The following is a 13,938-nucleotide window of genomic DNA, read 5'->3' on the forward strand; positions in this document are numbered from 1 at the left end:
CAAGCCCCAACTTGGGTATTGAAATTACTAAAAAAAAAAAAAAAAAAAAAAGAAATCAAAGTAAAAGTAATATAATTAGGGAAGAAAAAATTCCTTAAAGATTTAAGACTATGGGTAAAATAATTGATTTTCTTAATTTTAAGCCAATAACATTGTGCATTTTATTGTTTGAGCTCTAATCCCCCTTGAAAGATTCATGCCTACTGTGCATGCCATAGAGCAGGCTTCATTAAATTCAGGTATTCAAACACATGGTCTCCTTTTTTTGTTGCTTCAGATTGGATTGTTGCGGGACTTAACCTTCAAGGTACTGTAGCTACAGCTGTTTTCCTGCTTGCATCATTTTCTTTTTAGTTACCCTTAAAGGATGGGTGTAGGAGTAAAGCTACCTTGGGAGTGAGTTGTGTGGCATAGGCTGATCTCCATGCTCCCAGTTGCTCTCCTTCACTCAGTGTACTACAGATGTAGATGGACATTGCTGATAGGATGGTTCAGGGATGTTGTTTTTTGAGTACACATAATAAGAAGGCAGTGGTTTGGTTAGAGGTATAAAATGTTTTGGAAACTAACTTTCATTGCTTTTACATGAATGTTTCTCTATAGAAAGTGACCCTTACAAGTACCAGGCAGGTAAATCAATAACTCCTTGTGTGGTAGATTGTGTCTGGATTTTTAATAACAAACAGATTGGCCACAGCACTACTCTGATAATAATAGTTTACTGTAAATTCAGTCATAACTGGTTTGAAATGGGTTTACTTTTTTTTTTTTAACTGTTTAACAGCTATGGCTGTAGGATTCTGTTGTTACGTTGTATCCTTTGTAAGGTAAGGTCTAATGTCAAATAGTAACGTAATGAAGTGCTTTCTGACAATGTAACCATTTTGATTTAGAGGGAAATTGTAATTTTTAAAAAAATTTTTTTTTAAATTTTTATTTATTTGTGATAGTCACAGAGAGAGAGAGAATGAGGCAGAGACACAGGCAGAGGGAGAAGCAGGCTCCATGCACCGGGAGCCCGACGTGGGATTCGATCCCGGGTCTCCAGGATGGCGCCCTGGGCCAAAGGCAGGCGCCAAACCGCTGCGCCACCCAGGGATCCCAAGGAAATTGTAATTTTAAATGTGCCAGCTTTGATTTCTGGAAATTAACATATAGATGAATATATTATTTATTTATTTTTAAGACTGCCCCTTTTTTCTTTCATAAGTTGCAATTTTTTTATTTTTAAAGTTTGTTTGTTTATTTATTTATATAATCTCTACACCCAATGTGGGTTTCAAACTCATGACCCCAAAATCAAGAGTTGCTTGCTCTTCTGACTGAGCCAGCCACAGGCCCCCTGTAAGTTGCAATTTTAAATCTCAGTTTTAGATGTTGTATTATGCTTGAAGATTAGGTTCTTGGCAGTGTAGGGTCCTATTGTTATAATCAGATTAAGCACATATATTCACTTAAGGAAGATATGGCAGATAAAAAAAGGTGACAAGTAATAGTTACAGTACAGCTTACTGACTTGGGTTTGCCCAGTTACCCTGATACTGGCTGGGTAGAAACTAGTTTCCTGATGAATAGAATTTTTCGTAGATTACAGAAATTGGTTCAGGTATGACATATCCTAGAATTTATCCACATACTCATCTGGTTTGTTAGCCTCTCACAGAGTGTTATTAGCTTTATTTTTTATTTTTTAAAAAAATTTTAAAAAGATTTTATTTATTTATTCATGAGAGAGAGAGAGAGAGAGAGAGGCAGAGACACAGGCAGAGGGAGAAGCAAGCTCCATTCACGAAGCCCGATGTGGGACTCTATCCCAGGTCTCCGGGATCACGCCCTGAGCCAAAGGCAGATGCTCAACTGCTGAGCCACCCAGGTGTTATTAGCTTTAATTACTAGTACTGTTATTAGCTTTAATTACTAGTACTGTTATTATTTTTTTTAAAGTAGGCTCTGAAAAAAAAAGTAGTCTCTGTGCCCAACGTGGGGCTTGAACTCAAGACCCTGAGATCAAGAGTCATATGCTCTACTGACTGAGTCAGCCAGGCACTCCGCTAATACTGTAATTGTTATTTGCTAATACTACAACTAAAATTTAACAGTACTGCAAATGAAAAGGAAGTTTTATTTTAATTGTTAATAATTGAAAATAGTTGAGGTAGATAAAACCTCATTTTGTGCAAATTGGCGTTTCATACTTTACGAATGATTTCTAAGATAACTGGTCCTACATCCTGTGGATCTATCCTTCATTTAGCAAGTATTTACTGAGTATCTCCTGTATACCAAATTATGATAAAAGCTGGATAGAGTGATAGGTAAAAAGATATGGAGTCCTTGCCCCCCTCCTTTTTTTTTTTTTTTTTTTTTAAGATTTATGTGTTTATTTGAGAGAGAGAGAGAGTGCAAGAGCATACTCTTATGGGGAAGGGGCTAAGGGAGAGAGAGAGAGAGAGAGAGAGAGAGAGAGAGAGAGAGAATCCAAGCAGACTTGGCACTGAGCTGGGAGTCTGACTTGGGGCTCGATCCCACAACCCTGAGATTATGAGATCATGACCTGAGCTAAAACCAAGAGTTGGATGCTCAATTGACTGAGCTACCCAGCCCCTTCCCTCCACTCCTTTTTTGAGGAGGCCTTGCCCTTAAAGAATTTACAGTTTTGCATTGGAGTCAGAGGCAAGGTACAAGATACTATGGGATTATGTAACAGAGTAGGGATTGGGATCTGTCCTGGGGGGAGCAGGTAGGAAGGCCACACTGAGGAATTAACATTTAAGTGAGATCTGAAGGATGAGAAGGACATGGTCTAGTTGGGGAAATAAATTTTCCTGGCCATAAGGTATAAATGCCCTGAGGCAGAGTGAGAGCTAGCGGCTTTTGAAAAACCACCTTTTAAAGAACCGAGAGAAATCCAAAATGGCTGGAAAGTAGAGAAGCAGGTGATGAAGCAGAATTAGGCAGGGGCCAGGTCCTGAAAAAGCTTAGTAGGCCATCTACGGGGTTTTTAAGCTTGTCCTAAGTCTTCTGGCAAGCTATTGAAGGTTTTAAGCAGAGCTGTGACATGAAATGAAATGTTCCTTCCTCCTCCCCAAAACAAAACAAAACAAAATCCAAGAATTTTAGCTCAATGCAACCTTGATAATTTACTGGAAAGGTCATAATCTGTACAAAGTAGAATATTCTTCCTTCATCTCACTAAAATTTTTGCAACTGCGTCTTTGATTGATTGTCATCTGTGATACTCTTTTCATTGTTTTTATAGAAATTACCTTTAATTTTCTAAGGCTCCTTTTATCCTTCACCATTCTGTTAACCTTATGTAGGAATGTCATTTCTATTTATAACTGAGTTAAATTTTTTTCTAATAGTGTCAGCTCTCTTCCATATTTAAACTTAAAATTCCTCACTGCCCCCCATCTTTAATCTGCTTGAGGTGTTTAATGTTCTAATGAAATGTTTCATTAAATATCGGCATTAAATTTGCTTTATTCTTTTTTTCCCCAAATACAGTGTCTTAGGTCTAGTTTAATATTTTCAGCATTTATGCTAATTCATATTTTATGAAATCTCATTTGAGCACCTATAATGATTTTAGAGAATTTTGTTAATATTGTTTAGGAATACCAATCTTTGGCTGTAAGTACCATTTTCAAATCTGGTTCATATTCTGTGACCTTATCTTTTATATTAAACTGGTCTCTGTCGAGCTTCTTATGTTCAAGTGAGATGATGTGTATAAAAGTGCTCCAAAGGTTTTATTTTACATATGCTGATTTGTTTCTTTTTCCTTCTAAAGTATGTGTTCCTATGTGCTCACTTGTTTTTTGGAAATCATCAGCCATGATGTATTTTTGCTTGCCTTTATGATGGAATAATGAGGTCTTCTTTGGTGTAAAGTTGTTAGTTTATACCTGTAGAGAATGCTATCATGCACTTTTGCCCTCTATATGTACAAAAAATAACTGCAGTGTCACCTCCTTCTTCAAGTATTTCCTTTGAAATCTATTTTGATGCAGCCTCTAACGTAGCTCACTTTGGCCTGGAGTTCTTAGGCTTTTCTGAAGCATTCTATACCTGCTCTGTGTTCTCTCCTTGTTGCTGTAATCATTTTTTTTTTTTTTTTTTTTTTTTAATCCTGGTGCTGGTAACTTAAAGTTTGCAGTGGTTTTTGGCATTGCTTTTTTTGCTTCCTATTCAGCCTAGGACATTTATTTTAGAAGAGTTGCCTCAATTTAGATTTTACTGGAGTTTGAAAGTGATGTTTTTGTGCTAGTGGTTTCTCCAGCATCCAGAGTGACTGTCCTTGATCCTTGATTTGGAGTTGTGCTTTTGAGTCTGTCCTTCTGCCCAGGGTTGGTAAAGGAAAGCCACATTTGTCTTTGACTGACTTTATGAAAGGGATCTGATGATTTGGGTATCTTGGTGTCAGCATCATAGTAGGTGATGGAGATACAAAGCCAAGATGTGGTGTGCCCTCATGGAGTTTGTAATCCGGCAGAAGAGGCAAAGAACCATGACTAAAGTGCAGGGTCATATGCATGTTCAGATGGAAAGACAGGGCACTGATGGGGCACCTGGGTGGCTCAGGGGTTGAGCATCTGCCTTCAGCTCAGGTTGTAATTCTAGGGTCTTGGGATCACGTCCCACATCAGGCTCCCTGCAGGGAGCCTGCTTCTTCTCCCTTTGCTTATGTCTCTGCCTCTCTCTCTGTGTCTCTCATGAATAAATAAATAAAATCTTAAAATCAAAACAAAACAGGGCGCTGGTACTCTAGACCAGAAGAGGTGCACTTAATGCAGACTTAAGGGGGCTGGGAAAGGCAGTGATTCCTGAGTGTTTGTGAAGAGTCTTAAAGGAGGCCCAGAATGTCTGGTGAAAGGAAGGAATTTTCCAGCAGATAGCGTATTCAAAGACATGGGTCTAAGAACGAGCATATAAAATTGGGGAAATAGCAAGAACTAACATGGATTCATGAATTGTATGCTTTGTTTTGATGCTTTTACCTCAGCTACATTCCAGGATCTTGATTTTCTTTCTTTATGGCCATCTTTTGGCTTTTTTTCTGTCCATTTTCACTTTTACATAGGAAAACGCTATGTATGCATAGGAAATACTGCAACCAGGAGTTTAAATAGGGGTGAGCTTTTGGTAAAGGTTAAGCCTTTGGGTAAAATGGATGAACGCATGGTATCAGTTTTCTTCTTTTCTTTTTTTGGTATCAGTTTTCTACTGTAAGCTCCTGGAGGCATGATATTGACCGTTGTAGCCTCAGCATCTAGTGCATTGCCTGGCACATAGGAAATGCTCAATAAATTTTTCTCTGATGAAAGGTACCTCTTTTCTGCCCACCTTCCTTCATGTCCGTGCCTTCTTCCTTGTTTAGTGGCTTCTCTGTTAGATACCTGTCTAGTGGGTCTTCCTCTCTGCTTGCCCAATAGACATCCTTGCCCTGTGTCTAGTCACTGCTCTTGGGCATAACTGTGTTACATAATTAGATCCACACTGGTGTGTAAATAGGTGCTAATGGCTCCCTGTAGCATCCCTGAAACCTTTCAACCAATGTTTACCGTTAGCAGATGAGGGCGAGGCCAAAGTTGGCAACTAGAAGAGTGACATTTCTTTTGAGTATTTTCATGATTTATTGCATGATTTCATTAAAGTGGTAAGTTCTGTTCCATAATAAACTCTCATGTGTGCCTGCATATGTGTGCTTGTATATACCTTGTATTGTATATTAGTTACTGTTAAGCAAAACTGACATTCTGTGAAGGTGTTTGCTTATTTATCATATGGCTTCACACACCTCCAGACTACTGTTCATGCCCCTCAGATTGGGAGGCTGGTTTTATTTATTTATTAAAAAAAAAAATCTCTAGGTCCAACATGGGGCTTGAACTCATGACCTGGAGACTCCAAGATCAAGAGTTGCATGCTTTACTGGCTGAGCCAGCCAGGTGCCCTGGGAGGCTGGTTTTAAATGTGTTCACATAGTGAGATAAAATATGTGCTTTAGAAAGACGCTCTCTGCAATGACTTTACCAAAGAATCCACTCTACAATATTAGCTGGCTAGATGAACGTTGTTTCTGTTTGTTTTTATTTTTTAATTTTTTCTTTTCTTTTTAAAAATATTTACTTATTTTATGGGAGGGGAGTGAAGGAGAGACCGAGGAGGAGGAAGTGGAGGAGGAGGAGGAGGAGGAGCAGGAGGAGGAGGAGAGAGAGAGAATCTCCTGTAGACTCCCTGCTGTGTGTGGAGCCCGATTTCTACCTGAGCCAAAATCAAGAGTCAGCTGCTTAACCAACCAAGCCACTAAGGTGCCTCTGGTTTTTTTTTCATTATTCAGATCTAGTCTTTATTATTATTTTTTATTTATTTTTTATTGGTGTTCAATTTGCCAACATACAGAATAACACCCAATGTTCATCCCATCAAGTGCCCCCCTCAGTGCCCATCACCCAGTCACCCTCACCCCCCGCCCTCCTCCCTTTCTACCACCCATTGTTCGTTTCCCAGAGTTAGGAGTCTCTCATGTTCTGTCTCCCTTTCTGATATTTCCCACTCATTTTTTCTCCTTTCCCCTTTATTCCCTTTCACTATTTTTTATATTCCCTAAATGAATGAGACCATATAATGTTTGTCCTTCCCTGATTGACTTATTTCACTCAGCATAATACCCTCCAGTTGCGTCCATGTGGAAGCAAATGGTGGGTACTTGTCGTTTCTAATGGCTGAGGAATATTCCATTGTATACATAGACCACATCTTCTTTATCCATTCATCTTTCGATGGACACCGAGGCTCCTGGCGCCTCTGTTTTTATTTTTTAAAAGATTTACTTATTGGGCTCCTGGGTGGCTCAGTCACTTAAGCATCTGCCTTTTGCTCGGTCATGATCCCAGGGTCCTGGGATCGAGCCTGTATTGGGCTCCCTGCTTCTCCCTCTCCCCCTGCCCCTCTTCCCTGCTTGTGCTCTCTGTCCCACTCTCTCAAATACATAAAATCTTTAAAACAAAACAAAAAATATTTATTTTAGAGAGAGAGGATGCAAGAGAGAAACATAGGAGTGAGGAGAGGGGCAGAAGGAGAGGGAGAGAAAAACCCAAACTGACTCTATGCTCCGAGTGCAGAGTCTGATGTGGGGCTCGATTTCATGACCCCAAGATGACAACCTGAGCCAAAACCAAGAGTTAAACACCCAACTGACTGTACCTCCCAGGCGTCCCTTGTTTTTATTTCATTTTTAATTTTTGAAAATATAACCTTTTTTTTTTCTTTAAAGATTTTATTTATTCATGAGAGACACACAGAGAGGCAGAGACACAGGCAGAGGGACAAGCAGGCTCCATGCAGGGAGCCTGACGTGCGACTGGATCCTGGGTCTCCAGGATCACGCCCTGGGCTGAAGGCAGCGCTAAACAGCTGAGCCACCCGGGCTTCCCAGAATATAGAACCTTTTTTTAAAAGGATTTAATTATTTATTTGAGAGAGAGAGAACATATGCACAGGAGGGGTGGGGAGAGAGAGAATCTCGAGTAGACTCTGTGCTGAGCATCAAGGCCCATGGGGGACTTGATCTCATGACCCTGAGATTACAACCTGAACCAAAACCAAGAGTTGGGTGCTAAATGATTAAACCATCCAGGTGCCCCCTGTTTTTAAGCATGCTGTCTTAGACTTTTAAATATTTTCTCGGGATCCCTGGGTGGCGCAGCGGTTTAGCGCCTGCCTTTGGCCCAGGGCGCGATCCTGGAGACCCGGGATCGAATCCCACGTCAGGCTCCCGGTGCATGGAGCCTGCTTCTCCCTCTGCCTGTGTCTCTGCCTCTCTCTCTCTCTCTGTGTGACTATCATAAATAAATGAAAAAAAAATAATAAATATTTTCTCAACATTTTGGTAATTTCTCATATTATGGGTCCCACTTGCCCAGAAAACTCACCTCCCCAGTCTCTTTTATAGCTATAATAATATGGGCTTGTGACCTAGGTTTGAACAGTCATTTACACAGAAGTGAGACTTGTATGTAGAGGTGAGCATTGTGATGTGGCCATCATGTGTAGTTGAATTGATGACCTGGTCGTCATTGACAGCGGTGTTTTTTTTTAAATTTTTTATTTTTATAGTTTTATTTATTTGAGTAATCTCTATACCCAATATGGGGCTCAAACTCATGACCCTAGATCAAGAGTCACATGCTCTTCTGACTCAACCAGCCAGGTGTCCTTTGATATTTTTTTTAAATTTTAATTTAATTTTTTAAGGAGTAGCAATGGCAGAGCTTATGGAATTCAGTTTCAAGTGATATTGGTGCTGAGTAGTGGCAATAAATTTTTTTGGGTGGAGGGTGTTTGTCTTTCTTCCTATTTTATGATCATTTGGGATTTTTAGTTAGATGCCTTATTAATTTTGGAATATTTTCAGCTGTTATCTCTTCAAATATTTCCCTTGTCCCATTCTCCTATTTCTGTGATTCCATTTATCAGTATGTTAGAACCTTTGGTATTTTCCCATAACTCTTGAATGTTTTTGTTTGTTTTTTTACTCTGTTTTCTCACAGTGTTTTGATTGGGGTAATATCTAATTTTCAAGTTCATGGATTCTTTGCTTGCTTGAGTTGAGTCTGGTGAAGAGCCTCTTCATCGCTTCATTTCTCTTAACTGTATTTTTCATTTTTAGTACTGTCTTTTTTTTTTTTTTTTTTTAAGTAGGCTCAATGCCCAACATGGCACTTGAACTCAGGACCTCGAGATTGAGAGTTGCATGCTCTACTAACTGAGCCAGCCCTATGCCCCTCATATTTTTTTTTTAAGATTTTTTAATTTATTCATGAGAGAGAGAGAGAGAGAGGCACAGAGACACAGGCAGAGGGAGAAGCAGGTTCCATGCATGGAGCCCAACATGGGACCAGATCCCGGGACTCCAGGATCAGGCCCTGGGTGGAAGGTGGTGCTAAACCGCTGAGCCACCCAGGCTGCCCTGCCCCTCATATTCTTATGGTTCTCATCTCTCTGCCAAATTATCCCTGATTTTGCATGTTGTTCTCCTTTTATGTTAGAGCTCTACACATTACTCTTAATATTTGAAATTTAATTGTAGATATTTCCAAAATCTGAGTCTATGTCTAGGTCTCATATGTCTTTTTTTTTTTTTTAAAGATTTTATTTATTCGGGCGGGTGGTGCAGAGACACAGGCAGAGGGAGAAGCAGGCTCCATGCAGGGAGCCCGATGTGGGACTGGATCCCGGGACTCCAGGATCACACCCTGAGCCGGAGGCAGACGCTTAACCTTAACTGCTTAGCCACCCAGGCGTCCCTGTTCTTTGTCTTTTTTGAGTGTTGTTTTTTCATTGCCTTTTGTTAGGTCTTGTGATTTTTTTTCCTTGTTGCAAGCCTGACTTATTTTGTAGAATAGTAGAGACTGAGGTGTATAATTTTTATGTCTGTAAATGGGCATATCTTTCCTTGTGCCAGGTCTTTGGTGCAGGGATTTGAGTTAGGCAGGAGTTGGGCTGGGTTTGAGTTTGATTGTTGCTGTGGTTACCCTCAGTGTACCTCAGGCTTCAAATTCTCATAGAGATAGTTTGTGATTGGGGTGGGAGTTTTATTTATTTTTTTTCATAAAATTTTTTAAAAAGATTTTTATTTATTTATTCATGAGAGACAAAGAGAGAGAGGCAGAGACACAGGCAGAGGGAGAAGCAGGCTCCATGCAGGGAGCCTGATGTGGGACTTGATCCCGGGACTCCAGGATCACGCCCTGGGCTGAAAGCAGGCGCCAAACCTCTGAGCCACCCAGGGATCCCTTATTTATTTATTTTTTTAATTTAAAAAATTTATTTATTTTAGAGAAAGAGTAAGTATGTGGGTGCACACACATGCATGAGCCAGGACAGGGGCAGAGGGAGAGAAGCAGACTCCCAGCTGAGTGAGGTACCGGACATAGAGTTCAATCCCATGACCCTGAGATCACGACCCAAGTCAAAACCAAGAGTCGGATGCCCAACCAACTGAGCCCTGGGAGTTGGTTTATTTTATTTTGAGTTTCAGGTGTTTCTTCTGACCTGTGGCTTAGAGAGGGTCTCCTTATATGATCTTGTTCTTCTCCTGTCCCTCTGCTAGTAGTATTCTGCTGTTTACCTAAAGTTGGTTAGCTTGGAGGTGATGGTCGGGGGTTGTCTTTTGTTCTGGTTAAACCTCAGGTTAGGCTTGCATCAGTGTCCCAAAGCCTTGGCTTCTGTGGTGGGCTTAGTGTGGAATCCTGCCTCTCTCCTAGGCATAGGGTGCCAATCCCTTCCGCCAGCTGCAGTGAATTTTTACCAGTGCTTTAAGGGTTGAAGCACTTAGTGGCCTTGATGAGGGCTTTTCTTCCTTAGTGGAGATAGAGAGAGAAGGATCAGGGTATATTTCTTGCTTCTGAGGCACAGCTGCAGGTGTCGTGCCCCCCCCCCCCCCCCCCCCCCCCCCCGTCTGCATCATAATGGGCATGCTCTGGGCTCTTTGCTCTCTGTGAGTACCTGGTGGGGTTGGAGGAAGATCCTACAGAAGTCTCCCCAATTTCTGTGACCTCCCCAGTGGTTTTACACTGTTCCTTCAGCAAAGCCACATCGGGTTTTTATCAACTTGCCAATTATTCTAGCTGCACTTCTCTTATCAGTGTCCAGTTACAGTCTACCCAGGTGAGCACAAGGTTGTCTCCTGTCTCCTTGCAGGCCCTATCTCCTCAAATTTTGAGCTAATGGCTCTATGATGAGTTTAAAGAAAGTCATGAATTTGAAATCAGTCCAACTCTTTTTCATTATTAGGGTGGGCAGCTATGTTCCTTTCAGCTTTCTTACTCCAGGGTGGAAAACAGAAGTCTGGTTACCCTTAAAATTTTAACATGCACTTTTAACTAAAGTCTAAACTTAATATCCCTAACCTCCTGAATAAGGCAAAGATTTTAGGGTGGTTTATACCTTTTAACTGTTATCCTTTCTTCCATGTTAGTTATTTATGCTTTAGTTTTGTCTTAAGTCATCTTAATATAAAAATAGTGAATGTTTACTCATCAACGTGTTCTCCAAATTTCTTAGCTCACCATTCTTCATCCACCCCATTTCTTCATTTTGGGTTCAGGTTCCTTTTTTATAAAGAATGTTCCTAAGTAGCTTTTTCAATAAAGGGCTGTTTTTAATAAACTTGATCTTGGTATTTCTGAAAGTGTCCTTACTTCACATTTTCTCTTGAATGATTGTTGAGCTGGGTACAGAATTTACGTTGACAATTATTTTCCCTCAGCACTTTCATAATGTTATTCCTTTGTGTTTTGACAAGTCTTGTTAATGAGAAGTCTTCAGTCAGTTCAGGTGTAATTTCTTTATATGTAGGTAATTATCTTTTCCCTTGGGCTACCTTTAAGATTTTTCTCATTGTTTTTGATCTGTAGTTTCTTTGTGATATCTCTACATGTAGATTTGTTTTTATTCTGCTTTTATTTGGTATATTCCATTAGTCTGAAGACTCATGCTGCCTACAGTTGTTAAAATCCTAGTCATTATCTTTTTAAATATTGCTTCTCCTCCATTTTCCATTTCTGGAACTATTTAGATATGTGTTATATCTTTACATTGTATCCTCCCTGTTGCTTAAATTTCTTTAATATTTTCTGTTTGTACTTCTGCATGATTTCCTGACACCCATCTTACAATTGACTAATTTCTCTTTAGCTGTGTCTAGTCATTTGGTTAAACCATTTATTGGGAATTTTCACTAAAAAACACTTGGCTAAGGTGCCTGGGGGCTCAGTTGGTTAAGCATCTGCCTTCAGCTCAGGTCATGGTCCCAAGTCCTGGGACTGAGTCCCACATCAGGCTCCCTGCTCAGAACGGAGTCTCCTCCCTCTACTCCTCCTCCCTGCTTGTGCTCACTCTCTCTCTCTCTCAAATAAATACATTTAAAAATCTTAAAAAAATAAAAACACTTGGCTATTTTTTAAAATGTAAAAATTTCTGTGTATAAATCTACTTTTAGATTTTCATAAGGGCGGGGCATCTGGGTGGCTTAGTGGTTGAGCATTTGCCTTTGGCTCAGGGCATGATCCCTGGGTCCTGGGATCGAGTCCCACTTCGGGCTCCCTGCAGGGAGCCTGCTTCTCCCTCTGCCTATGTCTCTGCCTCTCTCTCTCTCTCTCTCATGAATAAATAAAATCTTAAAAAAAAAAGATTTTCATAAGGGCATTTTCTTGTCATTTCTTTGAACATTTAAAAATATAATTATGTTTGTCTCCTTTGGATTATTTATTTATTTATTTATTATTTTTATTTTTTTCTCCTTTGGATTATTAATTGTAGTTCTTGAGGAGTGAAATCTCTGATTTGTCTGCCCTCCCACCTCCGTCCAAGTTTTGCTTGTCAAGGTTTGTAACATTTGACAATTTGGGAATTACTTACTTGTCCCTGGCTTGTGGGATGCTTCTTTGAATGGTTTTGCGTTTTTCTCTGATGAGGCTCTTTGGGTCACGGTTCCTGGCAGTTTTTGGTCTATTCTTAGATGGATTTCTGATAACTGGAGAGTGGTGTGAATTTAATTCCTTATCTGTGGTAAAGCAAAGACTTGGGTTTTCCCTTTTGCTTTGGTCATTCCTTCAACACACAGCCTTGGGCTTCTGTGCGCAAGATTTCTTCTTTTTCATCCAAGCACAGGCCTTTGTATCTCTTGGCTTTATGCTGGTTGTTCACTTCCAACTTCTTTCCCATGCACAGACTTGAGGCAACATCTCTGCTTTCCTGGTCCCATAATCATTTGAGTTTTCTGCTCTTGGTTTAGACAGCATGAGTGAGCAGGTCTTTGTCTTGTGACGAAGAAGAGGAAGATCTCTGTCCTGTGACAAGAAGAATCTAATAAGCCCTTGTCTTTGCAGCCAATCCTTTCTATTCTGTTGTTCCTGACTGTTGGTTGGGCAGGAAGTAGTTCATCCAGTTAAGAACTAGGAAGTAGTTGCAACCATGGGCATCCTCTGATATGAATAGATTATTCACCAAAAGTTCATTTAGATATGGATTGTGTAGAACACAGTTCCTGTTATCTGATAGGAACTATGTATGTTATTAAAAGAAAAAAAGGGTTAATTTTTCAGGTAACCCTTAGGAGTCTGTTCTTTCCATGATGCAGTTGAAATTCACATAGACTCGTGAGCTCTCTGGGATTATAATCAGTATGTATAGAAGGTGATTTATGTGGGGAGGTGCATTTTAACATTCTCAGTGAGAGAAGGGAGTCTGGAGTTTTCTAGCCTCATTTGGTCTTCTCTGGTTGTGACCTGCCAGCTGCCGGGCCCTGTTAATTGTTATAAAGTCAGGTCACTGTTCTCAGACCTGCCGTCAAATCCTCCCTGCTCATACTTAGCACACAACCTTGCCTCCACTCCACTTGAGAATATTGAGGGCCTTTTGGTGAATTTTCTGCAGTTTTTGGCTCTATCTACAAATTTATCAGTCCCGCTCTCTACAGAGCTGTTGTTTTTCTCCTGTCTCAAAAGATGAGGTGCTTCTGCTGTTCTAGGCCAGTCCCTTGTCTGGTGCCCTCAGCTTCAGTGCTACTTCTTTAGCCGTGTTTTTCCATCAGTTATTCCCCTTCTACCTCCTCATCCTCAACCAGGGGTAGTTTTGCCCCCAGGGGATGTTTTTCAATGTCTGAAGACATTTTTGGTTGTCACAGCGTGGGGTGGTGGAGGTGGTATGTGTGCTTCTACCCAGCATCTGGTGGGTGGAGGCCAGGATTGCTGCTTGACATCTTAGAGTGCACGGCACAGCCCCCCAGGCAAAGAATTTACCTGCTTAAAACTGTTGGTTGTGCTGAAGTTGAGTAACCTTGTTCTATCCTTAGTCTCACTTTTGGACTTTGTTGTTTTTCTCTGATCTTATTCCTAAGGTTCTTGTCCTAGAAAACCTTTTTTTTTTTTT

The 13,938-nt window shown here is 40.4% G+C and overlaps 1 protein-coding gene across 9 annotated transcripts in view; it reads left to right on the forward strand.

Moving 5' to 3' along the window:
- The window catches only part of CDKL5 (cyclin dependent kinase like 5), a 212,744-nt gene that overhangs the window by 6,214 nt on the left and 192,592 nt on the right, over positions 1-13,938 (forward strand). For 7 of the 9 annotated variants that reach the window (XM_038586964.1, XM_038586969.1, XM_038586973.1 and 4 more), the window contains exon 1: positions 10,497-10,674. The exons of the other annotated variants lie outside the window; for them this stretch is intronic. The gene's annotated coding sequence lies outside the window, so the exon portion shown is untranslated. Of the gene's footprint in view, positions 1-10,496; positions 10,675-13,938 lie in introns of those variants that run through there. 9 annotated transcript variants of the gene reach the window in all.

Source organism: Canis lupus, chromosome X (assembly GCF_011100685.1).
Source record: "Canis lupus familiaris isolate Mischka breed German Shepherd chromosome X, alternate assembly UU_Cfam_GSD_1.0, whole genome shotgun sequence".
Classification (NCBI taxonomy): Eukaryota; Metazoa; Chordata; class Mammalia; order Carnivora; family Canidae; genus Canis; species Canis lupus.